At 35.5% G+C, this 6,229-nt stretch overlaps 1 pseudogene; it reads right to left on the bottom strand.

Moving 5' to 3' along the window:
• Positions 1 to 211: 211 nt before the first annotated feature.
• LOC149196750 (beta-galactosidase 6-like) lies at positions 212 to 5,253 on the bottom strand (annotated as a pseudogene).
• Between the last annotated feature and the right edge of the window lie 976 nt (positions 5,254 to 6,229).

Here is a 6,229-nt window from a genome sequence, read left to right on the forward strand (position 1 = left end):
TGAAACGTCAGGAAGTTTTTCCCTCCAATATGTTTCTTTTTTGTTGGTTTTGAACTTGGGAATCTGTGGAGATGTTAAGCTTTGTGTATACACTTTTATTTCTTCAATTGTGTCATTGATCATTTTTGCAGGCTTCCATATATAAAATTATCTAAAGCGAGTGCTATATTTTTACATATTTATTTGGCAATATGCGTAGTAGATGTGTTGATCAATATTTGCAAACTCCCTCAACTGCCAAAGACTTGAGATTGTTGTCACAGGAGATTCCAAACAAATCTTCAGAAACAGAGATGGAACATGTCTCCTTCCCAAGGCATGCCTGCACAAAAAATAATTATGTTAGCAGACCTTCAGTTATCTCCCTTAATCAGAATAGTGTATTAAAGAATTGCATACCTTTTCTATAATGGAAGTTGAATTCACTACATGGCAAGAGCCCTTGATGAAATTTGTGCAGGACCCACTTAGATTTTCGAAGCTTGCAAAGCTTATGGATGATATGCATTACCCTAAAGAACATTGGAGACAAAGCTCTGGCAATGTCAATGAGCTGACAGTAGGATGAGCTTGAGACTCATGGGTGCAGACAATGTCAATGTATCTTGTCCCAAATGAAATTCCAGAAGGATCACCACCTACTTCCTCGAGCAGAACTAATACATTCTTTGTTGGGTGCAGCCATGAGCAAGGAACATGGTACCTGATTGAGATAGTTATTCTTTTTAGTATCAGTATGATTTATTTATTTTTATTTATTTTTTAATTTTTTTTGGAGCAGATAAAAATTCGTTGAAACTATCAAAGGAGAATGAGCAGCTTTCTTAGGCTAGCACAGATAAGGCAGTGTAAGGAGAATTTTCCCTTAATTAAACCCTCTTTCATGCAACATAGTTACAACAAAAGCCTGGCCAATGCCTACTAAGGCTACTCCACTGACAGACATCCCCTGGTTTATGACTGTCAGGCCCAAGGTTCCCCCTTAGGTAACAGTTGACCTACCCTGTTAATTTTACAAAGTTGTACACGCCAAAAGTAGTTTTACCTCATACTCTAGGAGGTATAGTACTACGAAATCTACGAAGAAGCTTTATCTAGGAATGAATATTTCTAATGATTTTGCTAATTAATGGTTACCATTTTTGAGTGGTTTCTCCACAGTTCGTGCCACATTTAGATGAGTAATAAGTTCCTCTGTAATCACATACATTAGAGCATGCATCAATGGGAGCCTTCAATGAAACAAAATTGCACCCAATATGATTTCCATTTACCCATGCTTTCCCTTTGATCATGGTAATTAGGTCCAAAGCCACTAAATTAGTGCTTTCGGGGGCGTTAAACTGGGTCTACATGGTCCCATCAAGAAAAAGATCAGCAAAGCTCTGCCTGTCACTATAACTAGGACAGATCAATCTATGCTAGTATGGGCATAGTGGTTGGAATGACCTCATCATCAAGTCCAAACTTTAACTGATGTAAAGCCTTTGTGTGCGACTAAAGGTGTTTGATATCCCTTATCTATTCTACAAAGTCCAAATAGAAGAAGAGTTTCATATCTGCAGATGAATCAGAGACACTAATTATCTTGTACTAGATGAGAGCAGTTTCTTTAGGAGGGTTTACTCTTGAAATCCATTAGAATTTCTTTGCTCCATTGTCTGAATATAGCTGTAAGTATTCATCCTTCAGACCTATCTGTGATTAAAAGGAAAATTGATAGTCTTCAATGTTAGAAGGGGAATTTTGATCGAGTATATACACATGGAAAAACTTGATTAGAATATTGACCAGGAGCAATCATTCCTAGCTATACTAACTTTTTGGCATTATTACTCGTGAAAATCAGGTTAGAAATGGGTAGAAAACAAATGGATAGCTTGACCTAGTTTAGTAGTAAATACTTGGTAATACCATGTTTGGGAGTTCAAATCCGTTCGACCATTTCTAAGTCCAAGCAATTTCACAGGACCATTTATTCTTGTCGGCCATGTATCAAAGAAAGATTTGATGTTCTATTCACCAAAAAAAAATCAATTCCCATTAGTTCATAATGAAAACAGTTGATTGAGATAGCCTGATTAATAGATAAATTTTTAATTCCCTGCACATTTAAAAGCAATAAACTCTGCTTTCAATATTTATTTTCTCTAACCATTTAGGTATGGAATTGAACCTGCAATCCAACTGTCATGCTTAGTAGGGAAATATGATTCTCTCTAGTCTGCAGTGCAATCGGCTTCCCAAACATAAACCCCCATTTCAAATGATATCTAGTCTGAGATCCTATAAAATATCGTCATCGTGTTCATAATATTTTTCTGAATTTAAACAACCCCTCAATAAATCCAATCCTATATCAAATTATTCAGTTTCACATATAACAGAAATTTAAGAAATTCTTGATGTGCCAAATCAACCAACAGTAGGGAATTGCTCTAGAAATTACATAGAAAAGTTAAACATTTTACTCACCTACGAAATTTCCATTGACAAACACATGAAGTGTGTGTCCTCGACTATCCACATGAAATATTGTTTGGCTTCCACTCTTTAAAAATGGTTCATCTTCATGGATATAAATATTGTATTGATTAAATACATAATCAAAACCCTAACAAATTTGTGAAGTAATAGTCCTAACATATCTTCAGAGTACTTAAATTTGAGTACTTATTAACATGGAATGGAATTTCTTTATAAAGATATATATGGATAACAAGCACAAACTAGAGAAAGAAAGAAGACATGAAATTGATATTACTGGGAATTTTTTCTGAGAAAGGATCATATAACAACAGTTCGTGAACTTCCATAAAAACCAACTTCCTAATTGGAAAAATATTTGGGGTAAGGTGTCATAATCTCCCCTTGTCTCAAAAGAAAAGTTCAGAATACCTTATTGTATACCATAAATAATCACTTTAATCTAAAGTTGTGCTAAGTTTCTCTAACAAGTCGTGGGCAGAGAATTTGTTTTCTCCATATATTCCAACATATTTTTTGTGCCATGACCAGTTTACAGATATTTTTCCTCTATTTCCACTTGATGTTCCAACAAGATGAAGGGAGTCCTTGCTGACCTGCTCCATTCCCATTAAGGAAGTCTGTATACTAATATGTAACATACACATCTGATTAGAGGTTCTATATAATCCCACAACTTTCATCATCACCTCATCTAATCTGATGAAAATCAGTAGAAAATATCACTAACCCTTGTAGTGTTATAGACCACATTTTTGTAGTCAGGAAAGAGACTGACAGACCAAACAGGTATATTATAAGATATCCCATTGAATCGCACGATTGCATCCTACTTACTGTCGACGTTGCTAAGGAAGGCATCACAGACACCAGAATTCTTGGTAGAATATATTGTTGTCTACATATTCAGGGTAAGTTTGATGCCTAAAAGTGTCATTAGTTTCCAGCTCAACAACTTTTAGAATGACACTCCCTTGCAAGGGTTAAACGATTATATACCATGGAATAGTATAAATTATTCAATTGAATGACAAACCTTAAAGCCCTTTCCCAGTGAAATGATATTCATGTCTCCATAGATTAGAGTAGGTTCACATAGTTTTATCGCTTTGTGCAACTCTTTCAGATGCCCCCACTTCAACTGCCTTATATTCCCTGTAAGGATCACAGAGGACTGCGATTACACAGAGATAGAGACTGACTTTTTATTAATTTTTTTTAGGTAAGCAAGACATATTTATAGAGAAAGCTAGTTAGGTATATTCTCATGAAATTTGTGAATGGAGTTTTAGAATGTATACAAATTCAGTCGCCTCACTGCTTACAATTTTACCAAAATCCCATAAACGTAAACATGGAATACATATTGTTTCAAATAAACAGAAAAAATCCAAAGACAAACTTACAACGGTTCCTAACTTTATGATTTATGATTGTAGAAGGATAATTGAACCAGACTCATTTTCAGTGCTATACAACCTAGGTGCATCCTTTAGAAAAACCTCCCCACAGTCTTTCAGTACCGAATAAAATTTGGCAAGGGAAACTTTACCATACAATATTCGTTAATAGGGGCATCGTAGTCATAATTGGGTAATGAATGGACCGTCGCTTGTCCGCCCAAAGTCTATGCCTCCATGGTACTGCAACATACAAAGAAATTAATAACACAACTATAAATGTGTATCAGCTCAAGTAGACGATGAAAGAAGATAAAAATCCACCATGTAATAGCTCTAGAATGTTCCTCCTCTCTGAAAAAATTGGACCACTGCGAACGCAACATCCTCAGCAGGTCTATGAGGGATCCTCCCTTCGAAAGTCTAAAACCTGTTGTCTAAACAACATCCGGAGAATATTCCCTATTGTCAGAGGCGTATAGTCGAAAATCAAGGTCTTAAGTGCCATTGTAAGAACAAAAATATAAGAGCATAGACAAAGAAAGGAACTGTAATTTAAGCACACAAAAATACACAGAATTATTCTAAGAAGATTCGCATTACTGAGTTAAAACTATCTAATTAACGTGAGAACCATAATAGCAAAATTAAGATTTAACGATTTGAAAGAGTTCACGGCCAGTGCTAACACAATTTCATATAAAAGATGAAAACATTCGATGAAACATTGAAATAAGTTTCCTCGACATAGTTCGAGATTTAAGAAACAAGATTAGAATTTCTGTAGAATGAAAGTACATAGATGTTTAGTAACCCAGAATACTGGAAATCAAGCTTATCATCTTTCCATAAAAATGGAGTGTCTTTCTACGTACACTGGATGTTTCTAAGAAGTCATATAACCCTTCAGGGGTTTACAAAAATACAAACAAAAACCTTGATTTGAAAACCCTTGTGGAACAGTCTCAAGAATGACCACACCTGGGAGTATGCATGGAGATAAGTGCAGTGTTGGGGTAGTTGTGACCAATTCGTGCTTGTTCCAACAGATGGGTACTGATAAGATAGTTCCACCTACATGGAGGAGCAGTAAATTAGTATCAAACAATAAAACCACAGATCTTGAACGTATAACGAAGGAATTACAACAATGCTTAAGCCGCATTTTACCTGTACAAATCACCGTGGGAAAAAGATGAGTTAGGTGAAGGCATAGGAGCTTGCCGCCAAGGGAACACCCAACTTTCTCCCTGCGTGTCAATAAAACCCATGATGTTACGTCAGAAATAGCAACTATATCGAACTGTGCATGAAGAATAGAGGAAAAATGGAACTCACCGATTGTTGTGAGTTCTATCAGCGGCATTGTATTTCTATCCAAAGTTTTAATCCAAGAAGTAAACTGGAGTGGTATGAGGAAAAAATGCAAAGAGAAACCACAAAACCCCGGAGAAGTTTCAGAGCAACATTTCGTGGTGGCAGAGGACGAGAATGAGGGTTTGGGTGACCAGCTAGGGGGAGGCAGCACCTGGAAGTAGTGTCAAGAAAGAATTAGTGTGAGAAAGGGCGGTCAACCTATGGCGTAGTGTTGAGCAAGAAGTAGTGTGAGCAAGGGCAATCGACCTGTTGCGTAGTGAGGTCGCGAGACCTATAATTGTAACTAATTTAATAACTAATTTAAAATCGTAGAATCAATCAGATGGTTGAAACTATTTTAGTCATCTAACACTTAAATCAAGGGCCCATGAATGTACATGTACCTTCAGAGGGGAGTTGATTTCAAAAGGAAACGCCTTACAATGCAATTAATATATTTGATTTAATTATCAATAAAAAAATATAATATAATTATTTTTAATATGACAAAAATATAATGTATTTAATTTTTCTTTTCAATTTCTTTTTCTCTAATTTTATGGTCATGGCCAAGTCACACAATAAATGGGTGCTGAGACCTAGTTTATGAGATAATAGACCTATCTTTGAGTAGTAATTTGACTACTGAAATTTACTAAGGTGTACATACTCTAGTCTCCTCTAGATCTGAATTAATGAGTCATATTACTACTAATTAACACTTTCAAATCTACCTCAAAAGAATCATTTTTTACATTTTTCTCAACATGTTATTCCACATATTTTTTGTTTATCTAATACCACTATAGATCCATCTTAACCATGGATCTAGAAAACGCACTAGAGAGATTGAATTTATTGATGTGCAAACCTCTTTTAGAGTGAAAAACATGAAAACAAGTTTACACGTAAAGAGATTTAATTCATCTTGATGTTTGATATATCCATAGTTATGATGGATCTATATTGGCTCCCTCTCTCTACAC

This window comes from Pinus tabuliformis, chromosome 2_2 (assembly GCF_031772625.1).
Source record: "Pinus tabuliformis cultivar Carrire ecotype Pingquan chromosome 2_2, CPIR1, whole genome shotgun sequence".
Taxonomy (NCBI): Eukaryota; Viridiplantae; Streptophyta; class Pinopsida; order Pinales; family Pinaceae; genus Pinus; species Pinus tabuliformis.